Raw genomic sequence first — 15009 nt, 5'->3', positions numbered from 1 at the left:
CTTCTCGTCACAAAACGGGCAGCGTTGGATGTGCGAGCTGGCTCCGTGGGTCCATTTATGTAGTACATGAGGGGTTAGGGCCGTGTTAGCGTAAATCTTATTAGCTACCACCTCGCCCGAGCGTGTGAGCGTCTTGAGCGGGCCCAGCACACCCACCGGGGTGGTATCTTGAAGGCTCTTGCAACTCTCTGCAAGAATTGAACCAAACATTTTCACCTAAATATACAACCACGAATATACTACATGCCATCCGAGACCTTCAACTGGAAGGCATCACAATCTGCATCGTCTGGCCCCGGGACACACGCCTGGGGCACATGGCAACCACGCGGCTCACACCGCCGCCAGGGAGAGACTTGACACACCTCCAGTGGTTTCCAGTGCCCCATTGCAACACCTACCACGACCAGACTGGCAACTTCACCTGCGGAAATTCAAGGCAGAAACATTTGGAAAAGAAGAAGAGGGTCTATGACCACAATCCGTGTAAATTTAGCATGGTAATATGTCTACTGGGCTAAAGTGAATGGTAAATGTGCACTCCACAGCCGAAAAATGCCTCTCGGCATTTCCGCAATCATTGCCGCTTGCACCAAAACACTACGTTTGTGCATATAAATGCCTTAACTCTGCCATTTTCTAAGCGACCCGGGTGCAGGTTTAATTTAGCAATGCAGGTGCCAGTTACTGCCAGCAAGTCAAACTAACTTAAATGAAGTGGTTTTTCCGCGGAAAGAATTAGGCGCTATTTGTCTCCAAGGAATTCTTTAGCTGAAAACCCTTTTGTTCGGTGCTACAGGTGACAGACGTCATGCTTTGGGGATCGGGCCGACCCTTCTAAAGATGGAATGCCAACCTAGCACGAACATTGTTGTGAATACAGCTGCAGTAGTCCGCGTCATGCTTAAAGTAGTTGCTGACACGTTGACACAACTTGGTGTAGTGGAGCGAATTCCAAATAAACTATTTCAGTTCAATGGGTAGGTTGAAGACAAGTACTAGTGCGTCTCCTGGTACTGTATTCATTTCTGTTGCAGCAACGCAGAATAGCAGATTTAGTGCATAAATAATGCCCTTGTTGGCGCGCCCTTTTGGCAGAGCATAAGGGGAGATCCCAACAAGCTCTGCAGCATGGTTTCCGGATAGTGCACATAATCCTAATAATCGTATTTTGGTCGAGCTACTGGCCTTTGAATGAGGAGTTATGTAGCATAAAAACCCGTTGAAAGAAAAGAATAAGATATAGTTAAAAAACATGCTTACAGCAAAGGCCAGACTAAAATGAAAGTCCCTGACTTTATACCTTCCCGCCAGGATAAGCAATGAAATTTTACTTCACTTGTCTGTGGAGAGAAGATCACGTACGTTTTCTATCCACGCCGCTTTTGTTAGTGTTACATTAAGGTGGGAATGAAGAGAAATGTTTTTGAAAAACTTTACACTTCCCGGTAGTACCATGAAGTAAATACTATAAAGTAAGGAACTGATTCAATCCGAAGAAAATGTTATAAATCTTTAATGGTAGGGAAAGGTGTAAACTATTGCAAACCCAGCCGCGATTGCTTACTGAGAATATTCGAGCAAGCTCCAGTGAAGTGTAATGAGCGCACACATACAATATAAACAAGGCTGCCAATTCCCGCGTCAGCGGGGTTAGAGGCCAGGTTTTTAATTGCTGGATTGAAGACGTTACTAAAAGAACAGGATTGGTATTATATAACTTTAAACATCCCCTGACACTGGCAACAACAAAATGGCTAAATGTGAACGCTTGGAGGTTTTGATTCAAACCACGTTGTCTGCCGTTAAGGTGTGACCAACGAATTTGGCGTTTGCAGATCGCGTGGATTTGTAGTACTTCCGAAATAAAAAAGAACGCATCAGCAGCACAGGCTTCACAAGTGGAATATTTACAATGAAGTTATGTAATTTTTCATCACGGCAGGTACAGAGTATAGTAAAAGGAAGGCACTGTAACGGAATGGCTGGCATTTAGAAGTGAAAGCTTCAACTTGGTTTAATACATCGTGTTTACTCGTTGCAAAACACACAGTTTCGGAATCAAGACCTTATAATACATTTCTTCATTGGTGAAAATATATTGGAGTGCTGTATAAATGTTTAGCCTGATTAAAACACATTGCCCGATCAAAAAATTCCACTTTGACGTAAGTAAAAAGCGTCAGAAGCATGGCCATATATACAAGGTAATGACGTTTACTCTCACTCAGTCACCTCAAAGTTCACCCAAATGCCAAGAAGAAGGAATTTTTAGGGTTTAACCTTCCGAAACCAGGTAACGTCCCTTGAAACACTATTTAGAGATAGCTATACACACTATGGAAGGGTCAACGGCACGAAGCCATGTCTAATTTTTGAACAGCTTCTGTTGAAATGGAATGCACAGAGCAGCACAATGAGAGAACGGTTATAGTCTTTGTAAGCAAAGCCTAGTCGTAGGGTATGATGCACGTAGAAAGTTCCAACTCTAAAAAGATTTTCAAAAACGAAGTTCGGAAAATTTAGAAATTCACTCTAGGGATAACATTGTACTTCTCTTGGATCACCCCGATTGCACGTCTGGCCTGCGTGAATAACCTGACATCGGCAGTTTGACGCAGACTAAAGCACCGATATATAAATTCTTTTGAGGATTTGGATTGAATATTTTTTAGAATCGCCATGTGCTAGGCAATCCTAAAGGTGGGCTGGCTGTTTTTTTGGCTGTACAACAACGTTCTTTAGAAATTTTCTAAAAAGAGAAAAAAAGATCCTTTATAGATCAGTCATTTCTCTAGTGTGAAATTATTTGATGGGGCATTTCCATGGCCATAAAATACATTGGTTGTTCGGGCGAACAGAGGTGCAACAATTTTGTGAAGCTTCAGGAGAAGCTGGGCCCTTTCTAGTCGACATATCTTGAGATGTCTTTACTATACGTGTGCTTCATTCTTATTTCTGTGAATCTATGTGTCTCCTGCAGAAATGACAATTAACATTAGGCAGCTGAAGTGAGCTTACAGTTATACAGTACATTCTTTTTAAAGTGTCGATTACTAAATTTCCCTTAAGTGAGAGAAAACCACCAGCAGTCTTTCACGACCGGCCTGATTGGGAACCATCAAGCATGCGGAATTTTTCCCTTCATGTTGTCGACTTCATCCTTGAACATAAATAACACGCAACAGGTCAGCTCGAACGTCCTGCAAAGGAGCTTCTGAGACAGAGTACGCCTCATCAAGGGCTAATTTTACGCTATCGACATTGCATAGCAGCACTTACTAAAAAGAGTGCACTATTAACTGATATATATAAACTCCTCTAGAATCTGTGCTTTTCGAATCTATCTGAATCTTTCTCATTTCATTTTTAAATGATGTGACTGAGTGTGATCCAGTTTACTACTCTATAAAAGCGTAAATTCTGGCACATAATACTCCAAGCGCCGGTATTAGGCAATAAACATTTTCGGACGTTTATAGGTCAGTAGCATTGTCATGTTCCCATTTGGTGAATTAAATGTTTTTAAAATGGTGTTCAAATATACCTTTTCGTACTTCTAAACAACGCATATGACAAACCAAACGATTTGGGGATATACAATTTTACAATTTGCCAATCAAGAATCGCCCGCATGTTGCCTTTTCATTCGAGCTCCGTGAAATAGAGCGTAATTTCCCACCCCGGAATGGTTGAAAAATAAATTACAAGCGCACTTGTTTTAGGCACGTTTGACACTGCGAATTGCATCGCATTACTAGAGGGCATAGTATACTCCATGCTGCCTGCAAGAACGCCAGAACGAATGTGGCTACGCTTTTGCACTTATAACGTGACTTATGCTAATTTTACCTTGACATGCACTTATGCTTGTCTACGATACGGCTCTTGACAATTGCAGCGGGAACTAGAGGTTGGACAGTCACAAACGCCAAAGTGGGAGCGCGTAAATGGAATACTGATACTACATTGCACCCAAAAAGATGGCAAAGGTATCCTACCGAATTCATGTTTTCGGACGCGTTCCTAAAAACGAAGACACAATTCCTCTAGCTGCACGTAGAATGTTTTAGAACTATACTGCAATTCCGCCGGTGAAGGTTGTTTGCTAGCGAATCAGGATACAGGGGTGACGCGCAGATATACAAAGTATTGTGAGAGAACATGCTCAGCACGATCGTTAGAAGACGAGCGTTACTGTCGGTATCATTTATTTGTCCCCGAGTATCACGCATACCTGCATTGAAGAAAACACGCATTGTGTTTAGAATAGAATATCACTTACAGCAGGTGTTTGGACTGCCCACAAAAATGTAAAAGCTGGTCTAGACATGCAAATGAGCACGTACGCCTTATTTTCAGGTTCTGCATGTTTTTTCCTTCTATACCCTTCAAAAACAACTAGATGCTGATTTTATGACGTTTTCACACTTTTATTTTCAGAAAACCTTCTTAAGTCGGGTTTTATGGCCAATTGGTATCTGTAGCCAACTGTTCAGAAGCACTCAAAAGTTTTCTTTGAAGGCATGATTGTGAAACAGTCCACGTAACTTTAGGCAGCTCCTGAATCGGTCTTCAGGAAGTTGTGCAACTGCACTTCAATGACAATGAAGCCTATGCACACATACAAGGCATTGCCGCGAAAGCTGCCTCCTATTTTGTTAACCTTTGTGTTTTATTTTCAGCACCTGGCCATGGCAGCCAGTGTAAGTCTGTTCGAACTAAAGCGTGTATTTTTTCCTGTCTATTGCACGCCACGCAGGCTTTCTAATTTGATAGGGACAATTTAAGGCGCTTTCACAAAGAGAATATAATTTTCTTCTTTATGAGTATTGCTGACCTAGTTGGACGCTTGTAGGTTGAGTAACTCGGAAAGATAAATGGTCACGCGGAAAATGCCCTGGTATTTGCTTCGCGGACTATTAAGTGTGCCCGTCACTCTATTGACTGTTTATTCGACGCTTGGACATTTTTTTTTATTATTTTCTGAGCCCATGCTCGCTTCAAATAACCTTGCTTACTGAAGGAAGCCGCTGCGATCTTTGGCTACGGGATAATATATATTGGTTGCTATTGGTTTCCCCTTTGCAGCGGGGGGATGACGTGTCATCTTACCATACAGGACTGCCTATGTTTTCTACTCTTGGTTTAATACTAGTGCTGTTTAGGGCAGGCGCAAAAAACTCCATAGGCACAAACTACTTTTTTCCTGTTACAGGTGGTAACTGTCTTAGGCAATATTCCACTCTCTGCTTTTCGTCCACCAGCATTCTAATTTTTTCGTCGCCTCGAAAGCCCTGAAGTTAACTTCCTCTGCGATACCCTTGAATACTAGGGCTTCTGGAAGCAGAATGTTTCCCTCATGGAGATTTCGATGGATACCCTCGCATTCTAACACTATGGGCCGCATAGTTTCTGTTTCTTTTTCAAAGACCACGCACACTCTATACTTGTGTGAATACTTCCCAACAAAGCTCTTAGTTCGCAAGCAACCTGCTCTAGCCACAAAAAGCAAAGCACTGCCCTGGAAATTATTGTAGAAAATTTTCTTTCTACATTCCTATATAAATTCGTATATAAATTGCTATATACATTCGGAAAAGTTAGTTTTGTTTTACGATTGACAAGATGTTGCCAGTATATTTCGTGGTATTTCGATATCTGGCATCAAGGCGTTCTTCCGCATTGTATTCGGCTGTTCATACACAGCTTAAGCCAATATGTCTGTAAAGCGGTGAAGAACATTTTCAGTTCTTCTTATGTGATATGGAGCAACTACTACGAAGTTTTAAAGGACATCCATGATTTGCAACCAGTGTGAATTTGTGATGCTTTTGATACTTCTTCTGGAGCATAATATTCCCCTAAAGAAACAATACAGTTTCGTTTGTCTAGAGATTTAGCACAAACTAATATTTTCCACAAGTGGTACCTAGCGTGCAGGATTCACTGACACTGATCTTCCAACGTGTGTTAGAAGGGTTTACCCAGGTCCATGGTTACCTCGCTTATCTCTGCCTCAAATGTTTCGCTACACGTACACAGGTCATCGTTCTCTCTAAGAAACCGGTAGGGTCCCTATACTTAGAAGTGAATAATTTATGATGCTTATTGAAATGGCAAACAAAACGTTCCCCAAGAGAAAACATTGTCCTGTGGTAGAGTGTTAGCAAGAATAAAAAGTTTTCAGAGGGAACTCTCTACAGTGTTGATCTGTGTACGGACGAGTCTGTGCAGAAAGCTTGAGTACAAACTGAAGCTGTATTTTTGTTTTTTGAAATAGTGAGAGACAGAGAGAGAGCACCCTTATTGCGTTCCCGGAATGCGTTGATAAAAATATAAGAGTTTGGAGACCCTTTTTTGTGTTTTTTGCCTGTTTAGGTGGCATTCAGGAGTGCTTTGATGCGATCGGCGTCTTCAGCCATCCGGACGAGTTCTTCATCCAGCCGGACCTATAGAATTAATGTCATGCAAACTAGTACCTAGGCCTTTATTCATTTTGATTTTATTGAACCAAATATGTAGCTACAAATGTACGTTTTCTAAACGACCAGTACCTCATTGACGCCCGTTTCATACACTAAAACGTTTGGAAAGCAGTGCTTATAAGAAGTAATTGCAGTTAACCATAAAATAAAACTTATCTTCCACTGAGAAATCAGACAAAGGTTAGAAACTGTTCATGACTATTCACACCTGTGTGAACCCCGGGAGTAACGAAGTGGAAAAGCAATGCGGTAGACATATCTTGTGGACATTGCCAGATGTTTGTAGCGAGCATATTTATTCTTCACGGAAAACACCTTAATGTGGCTCGAACTATTTCGCTCTGCGTTACTTGGTGAGTGTTGGGCATGGCCAGGATGTAGGCGGGAATTTTAAGAACAAGCGCTTTAGTGTTGACTAAACACAACCGTTTAGGACGGGGCTGGTATATGTGTAAATTTTGATTCGAGCTCAAACAGGGTGTACAATTTATAAAGGTCATTTACTTAAACTCTTGCGACACCTGACCCGCACTATTTGAGAAAAGTCCGCCTTGACTCGGTAAATTATACTTCTTTGTCACCAAGGGCTTTCTGGCCAAAGGAACAGTATTGCTTAACGAGTACCAGTTGGCTGTTCTTTGAGCTGTAATAGACAGACCTACGTAAGCTGTATGGCCTAAAAGTCTGCTATACTCTACGCGGGTGTCCACACGAATTTCAAAATTGAATAGGTAGGCTTTATGCTTCGCATATGTTTCCTCTGAAACTTTTACAACTTGAAGCTTCTGTTGCGATTTTGTATTTGTTTTGCTCCAAAAGCTTGCACAAGGCTTATTGTTCAATACACGCAACGGAACCCCTATGGAATCACGCTGGCTCAAATAGTGCCTTACCAGTGTAGCCACCCTAAAATCCCTGCCTAAAAAACCAGGCTAAAAACCCCGCGGTGTTGGCTGGAAATAAAGGCACGATGCACCGGACAGATGGCGCTCGGAGCGCAGCACGTCTCCTACTAAAGTTGTCTGTAGGACACGCTAGCACATCGATAACGAAGTGGCCATTTCCCTAGCACTTATCACCCACTGCCTGCAGCATGCCGTGCCAACAATCTATGGGGTTGACACTGAGGCACGGTGTCAATGACGGCCGTGACGAATGCATCGGTTCCCCCCTGCCTTTTTTATTATCTGAAATCTGATTTGCCGACTTCAATATCAACAAAGAACGTATTTATCGTTTGCGCCACTTCAGCTGTTCGTTCTTTTCGGCCTTGTTATGACGTTACCCTAGATTATATTTTTGTGGGTGCCCGTGCTTGACCAGTGAAAATGCCTGCTGTTCGTATCTCGAACGGGGCGCCGACAGTCGCGTCATTAGATGCTATGAACCGGGGCCGTGGTATGTGTGGGATTTTTTCTACAAGAAGTGACGCCTTTCACCACCAGGATATGGGAAACGGCATTGCTGCTTGCGAGGCAAACATCAGCGCAACGTGCCTTATCCACCGCGTCTTTCCTTGCTGCTTCCATTGCTAGCGTAATATGAACGAGGTTATAAAATGTAAGATCGAATTTTCCCACCAGTGTAGAATGTATGTCCGCATTGTTTATGCCACACCCAATACGGTTGCCGAGCCTCTTTCAATGTTCAGCCCAAACGCCGCAGTGCTCGCGGAGGTTTTTTAATACTTCAGAAAAATTTCTGGTGGATTCTCCTTCAGTGCGAACTCGCCAGTGGAAGGGGAAATGCAACACTATGGCAGGTGGTTGCGGAAATACGGGTTTTTCAAGAATAAAAAAAACCTTTTCTTTCGTCTTGCCAATGGACTTGTCGCTCTTGACCAATATGCAAAATAGTGCGTACGTTTTGTGCCCACAGAATCTGGAGAGTACGTACGTTTTCCTAGTGTGGGGAGACATAATTCGCCAAAAAATGCTTGAAGCGGATCCAGGTAGCAAAACTAGGCATCTCCGCCACCTACGAATAGCTCGAGGTTGCCGACATTTGGCATAAAATGGCCCGTTCACTGTTACAAAAGTTTTAAAACTTTTGACCACTTCTTCAATTTTCTTCGCCTGTTTATATCAGTACGAATGGCTTTGCTGAAGGCAGCGGCTACCTCGGACAAATGTTCGCCATCAGGCCAGCGAAGTACAAACATTACAATGCTTACTGCCCGGACCATTTGCTCAGAACCATTTGTTGCTGCTGCTTTTGTGAAATGTTAGTTTGAGCGGGGTGATGCGGGAGTGGAGCCTCATTTCAGGAGACCATGAGACGAACATGCTGGATAGCTCTGAACACCAAAAATCGCTGGACATCCAAGCCGGTGCAGGTCGTCAGCTTCTTCCACCACTCAGGGAGAGGAAGGGAAGTGAGTAAAGGTAAGAGGGCAGGGATATGTGCGCACCCCAAGACCCTAGTAAGGTGACATTCGTTACGGCGTGACTTGCACGTGCAACGGTACTAGATAGGATACTGTCGATGTAGCCGAGTGAGGAAAGGTGTCTGCTTGTAGTCTCCGTAGTAATAATTCATCTCTGTTAATAAGCTGAGGGTGAGAGGATGGGAAATGTTTTCTTGAAGTGCGCTAATGTTGGGTTTCATGTTCAAATGTGAGAAGGGAACGAGACCTGGTGTTTCTTCAGCGGCCTAGAAGGAAAATTTCCAGGCTTGTTTATAGGTAAAGTTATTGAGTGTTAGTGAGGAGTGCCTTGTCGTGCACACAATGCCGATCTTCCGGTCGAGGGCGTGAAGGGTGAGGAGCTTTAACGTAGAGAGGCCACGTTACCCCCCACAAAGCTACGCCACACGGCTTGGCAATCCATAAATATAATCATTGCGGGAGTTTGAGTGATGGTGAGGGCAACGACAAATTCGTCCACGGCCCAGATAAACGTGGTCTTACAGAGGTGCGAATCTTGTTCTGGTGGTTATTATGGCTATGTAGTTGGAGAGGTTCGAGTAAAAACTAACATCTCTGTATAAAACATTACGATTGGTTCTGTAATTCGTTCTTGGGCTTGGCTACAAGCCTGGTGACGACCGAGTGCAAAGTGGGGTGCATGTGTTTGTGCAGACGGCGGAGACAAACCGATTGACGCAAATAATGGCGAGACGTTTTCTCTTCATAGTAAGAGTGGTTACCCAGTGCTTCTCTTTAAAAAGACTAGTAACATCCTATAATTGCGTTAAAATGTGACCAAAGGGAACATCAGGCTGTACAGAAGGGCTCGACGTTGTCCCTATTTCGAATGATGTTGGCTGCAACAATTGTACTCCTGCTGGTGAAATGTTGTGACAGACTGTCCGTCAGCCCTCTCTGCTGTCCTAACTTTGAAACACTGGTAGCTAAAATTTTGTGTCGCAGTGTGGTGAAAGGGGCACCAGGTGAAGAATCTTTACTATCTGTGGTCAATTTCTAAAACCGCTTTAGCTGTTCTAGTCTGTGGTAGTAGATGACGAGCGAAGGTCTTTAGCACATAACATAGATGTGGCTCAGCATATAAAATAAAGGTATGAGCCAATTTTATGTCTTTTCAGCGCTGGCTATGTTCATCCCTCAGACAGATTCATATCACACACTCCTTGTTTGTATCAAAGAAATGCGCACAAAGCAACACCTGTGGATTGAGAATGACTTGAGTGTAGTTTTAAACAGACTGTGAATTTAGCGGTGACAGCTTCCTAACGGCACACAACGGGAACTATTTCCCCACTTAGTGCTATAGAACGCCTCCGAAGGTGAAGGAACTTAGGCTTCGGGGTTTTGTCTTCTTGGAAATCCAAAATATTTTTTGGAAATCCAAAATCCAAAATCCCAGGAAATATTTTGTTTTCCTAACGCTGTTGGGCGCACAAAGGTGCGTCCAAATCGCTCAAAGGGTGTCGCAACCTGTTAAACAGCACTCCCACTGTTTGCAAACAAGAAACACTGGGGGCGCAAATACAGTCGCCTTAGTCGGCCAAAAGATGTGACAGGCTACTGATTACATTTTTCTTCCCAGGCTCATCTAGGTACACTGATAGCTGAACTGGTTGTGCTTCGTGACCGGAACGTACGATCTTCTGTTGGGTAGCACTTGTCTGCTACACTGACTATAAACAAGTCCTGCACAGGTTTTGCCCAAGTGTGGTAAAACTTCCTGCCGGCGGCTAAAAATCATTCGCGAAGGTCACCCACCAAGTGATATAGGTGGCTCGAAAGGCGAGGTCCTGATCTAATAAGAAGTGCAGCCCACAGTTTGTCATAATTCGCTCTTGGGCACCAGGAAGAAGTGGTTACGGAAAAGGTTGCATACCTGTGAAGTGAGCATGCGTTAAGTTTGTTCGACTACCCTCGACAATACCCTTATCAAAAAAATTGTGCCGTAAATATTCGTCTTACCAGAGTGAGCAGCAGGTCGCTTATAACCATTACATTGTATCTCTCTAGAAACACTGGTGACGCAGCGGTTTTGTCCACGTTCGACAAATAGGACGGTTGCTGTTTGGTTCCCACTCGAAGCGGTCGATAAAGCTACATCCTAATCAGTTTAAAGCCGGGTGGCAGATCGACTGGTCTGCACCCGGTGAGGATTCTGGCTAGAATACTGCTGGCTTACGTTAGCCGCTTTTTCGTTTCTACACCCTCGTCAGCCGGCTCTTGTCTGCTGCAAAACTCTCCGTGTTAAGTATCCAAATGTCCTGGTGGCTAAATTTTCCCGCCGCAGTAAGACACAACCTGGCGGCAGGATGATTGACCAGTGCTCACAGAAATCCCTCTCCAGAGGAAATGGTTGTTGAAAAAGTTCTGTAAGGGTGTGGCTGCTGTTTGGTAAAGTCTGAATGATCGACCTCAAGAAACTCAAACTCCGTTGGCTGAAATTGTTGCCCCTCAAAGGGTCAAAGCGCAGGTGGGAGGCCACACTTAGAAATTAATTAAAAAAATACAACATTATTTCTGTTATACTTTGAGCACACCCACGCAATCTCGAACATGTGAGAAGAAATTGTGTTCCTATCGTGGTTATTTACGGAGTTATAGCGAGCTTTCTAGCTTTAACCCCAGCTTGTTGAAAAAGAATACAACTTTATTGCTCTTATATTTTGAGCATTCCCAAACAATCGCCATTATGTGACAATCTTTTCATCGTTATCTACGGAAGTAGAGTGACTTTTATAGCCCTAACCCAAGCATTCTGAAACCGAAAAGAAACTGTATTGGTTCTACAAATCAATAGGTTTTTTTCGTTTATGTAATACTGTTTTGAATATGTTTATTATATTAAGTTTGTATCGTTATTACCCGTATTGTTATTTGCGCCCATTTTTTCAAGGCCTAATATCACCACAAGAGGATGCCTGACACTAAATCAATGTTGTTTGAAAAGGTTGGGCATCACTTTGCAAATTTAAGGGGGCTGAAATGAGCACTGTTTTGTTTTGTACATTTTAAAACGTCTCTAAGGATTGCGAAATATGCTGGAATAAAAGTTATGTTCATATCGTGATGAGTGTTGTGGGTACCGCGAGTGTAGCACCTTCGCCCTGGTTTTAAGAAACCAATAGTAGACTACATTCCCGTAATCCTTACTATTTCCTTTACAGGTTATCTTTATTTCGATTTTTTTGTATTGTGGCTGAAGTGTTATTACGTTTTATTATTATTGCTATTCATTTAATATCTTTAGAGCCACTACAAGGATGCCATATTCTCAATTGCCAATGTATACCTTCATCACACTTTGGTTTGTATTTCTGAGGTGGCAACACTAACATTTTGTTTGCTTTGTGCTGTTTAGTTATCATTTAAAGTTTTAAAACAAGGTAAATAGAAATTATGCTCATACAATGGTTGGTTTGGCATTACCCGTTGGTCTTCTAGCCTTTGAACAAGTATTGCCAAACTGACACCAGCCCGCACTGGTTCTGAAAATTACTAAGGTTTTTATTTATTCAACTTTGTCTACGTTTCCGCTCCTGCGGAAGCCCAACCTATGTGCGCCAAATTTTAGTCCTCTATGAGTTGTTTTACGTATACTTCACGCAATTTGAAGCCTTCATTTGCGTTTTTCTTAAACCAAGATTTGGCGACATCTTACGTTACGCGAATATTCTAAACTTTTAAACTTAATAGGTTGAATAACTGCGAATAGAAAAAATTGATACAAAATTACTTTATTTACTCATGTGGATGCGGTCAATATTCTACAACAAAAACCCGTAAAATGTTATTTTTGATGTCGTTCAGCAAGCAACTTTGGTCGTAAATTTGGGCAATTTATTTGCTTTATTCGGTTTTTTTATTTACTACTTGGTTTATTATTCATCATATAGAATTTATCCTTGTTCATTGCAGAGGCCACAGCTTTTTCTCGCGAAATTCTAACGGTTTATTCTATTTCCTATTTCCACATCTAGTCATGTTTGCTGGCATTACAAATAATTTTCACGCATTTTTTACAAAAAAAAAACTTGCCAAAATTAACAACACCTTTTTCGCACTTTAAAAAGTTCGTCAGGCTACAAAAGCATGGGTATTAAAAAGAAACAAACATGCAATTCTCGCTTGTGAATAAATAAGAAAACTGTTTATTCTGGCCTCCTACATTACCTGCCGGGGCTAAAATAGGCCTGTCCTAGTGTGACTCAACAGCGAGATAGGCACATTGGTCAGTAGTCATTGTGGCAGCTCTAAAAAACTCGCGGCCGAAACAGTTTTTCCCCACTGGCCGGCATCAGTGCATCTGGCAAAGGTCATATTGAGAGGACGGACAAGGAGGCTTGGTAGACGGCGCTTATTCATCGAGTGGCAGCCGGTATATAGAAGGAACCAACACACACTGGAGATAGTTCGCGGCCATCGAACTAAGACGACGGTTAAGAGTTGTTGCTGGGAGATGATGATGGTGATCATCATCATAATCTTAATTGACAGCTTATTTAGGTCCAGTGAAACACTCAGGTCTCTCAGCGTGGGTAATAGACGCAAAACAATCCAGCAGGAACTAGACCTTGTAACTCTGTCCGGGGGCGTCGGTGTCTTTGAAGATCACATTTTCCTAACTGCCCACCGCATGAGTAGGATATAGTGAGACTGACGCGGTCACGTGTTGGAGTGTTTTATCTTCGTCCACGGTTGTCGCATACATTCGTCCGACAACCTTAAGGAAACAATTTGCGAAAGGCCGGCGCCCTTTCTCAAAAACCGAATTTCAGCAAACCCATAGCTTTTGCAATGTTTCTATATTCACGAGTTTTTTTCTTGACGCACTCTCGCACGACTGACAGCTCACCAAAATGACAAAAAGAACGTCCTCCTGGGATTGAGATTTCCGAAACCAAATATAAGAGCCCGGTAGTCTCTCTGTCCAATGTGATACTGTGTACGGAAAAACAGCGCCGGTGGCGTAAGTACAAACACAAGCTGTATTTTCTAAACATACTCTCACCTGCTCTTTTGTTCTTCCAATGTTTTTCTTTTAAGTGGTAACTAGAACCGCATTTGTCTTGGTATTTAACAAAACATGCATCCTCTTCACGCATTTACGTTGTTTTGGAAAATGTAAGGGCCACATTCGCTCCCCTGTGGTACAATGGTGGTATAAAGAACAAGTTCAAGTTGCAATGAAATAACACTATATTTCTCAGGAGAATTAGAAAGTGTTTAATGTGTGCATATAAGTATACGAATATATAAAGGGTGCATTAGCATTTGGACGAAGCGAAAACCTAGCCAGCAAGAAAATCTGCTCTGCTAGCATGCTGTACAGCCTGCGAATCCCGTACTTTGTTACTCCAAGGCGATTGTATTTTCTTTGTAGTAAAATGATGTAAAGCTTTTGACAGCCTGATTTGACAATACATTCGTGGTGGAGGTTTCGCATGGGCATGGTAGCACCTGGAATGCTTTAGGGCTGTTTATCCAGCTGTTAAGGACAGGGCAGTATAAGATATGATTTTAATTGATGTTCAGAAATAGTGCACAATTAGGTGACACTTTGCGCCCATCTTGGTCACACATTAAAAAAAACCGTCGCATAAAATTGCAAAATTTATTAAGAACACACCAGCTGGAGCTGTTCTAAAGCGAGAAGTAGATATCAGCCAGCATTTCTCGCGAAGTGGTGTCGTGGGCTTTCACGGAAAGGTGTATATACTGTCGATGCCTTGATCCCTCCATGGTTCCAGGTGTTGAAGGTGCACTCAATAAAATTTCACGCAGCAACGTTAACTGTGTCAGCAGCTGGTGCTTCGAGGCACATTTCTTCTCAACTTTCTTAACAAATATCAAGGGAATACCAGCGGAGTCTATTTAACAGTGAAGAGCAGATTGTCGGCCCGCATTCCTCATAAAGTGCTATCGCATCCTATAAGGCCTTTTGGGAAAGGATCGTTGTTTACATAGTCCGTAGATGCCTTGATCCCGCAATGCTTCAAGGTGTGTACGGCGCACCTTATGCAAGGACAAGTGGCTTCTGCCGCTGCGTCAGCAGCCAGTGCTTGGAGGCACGTTTCTTCTGCACTTGCATGGCAGCAA

The sequence above is a fragment of the Haemaphysalis longicornis genome, unplaced genomic scaffold, assembly GCF_048455015.1.
Source record: "Haemaphysalis longicornis isolate Haplotype H1 unplaced genomic scaffold, Haemaphysalis longicornis Haplotype H1 scaffold_6, whole genome shotgun sequence".
Lineage (NCBI taxonomy): Eukaryota > Metazoa > Arthropoda > Arachnida > Ixodida > Ixodidae > Haemaphysalis > Haemaphysalis longicornis.
Note: the sequence above shows the minus strand (reverse complement) of the source record.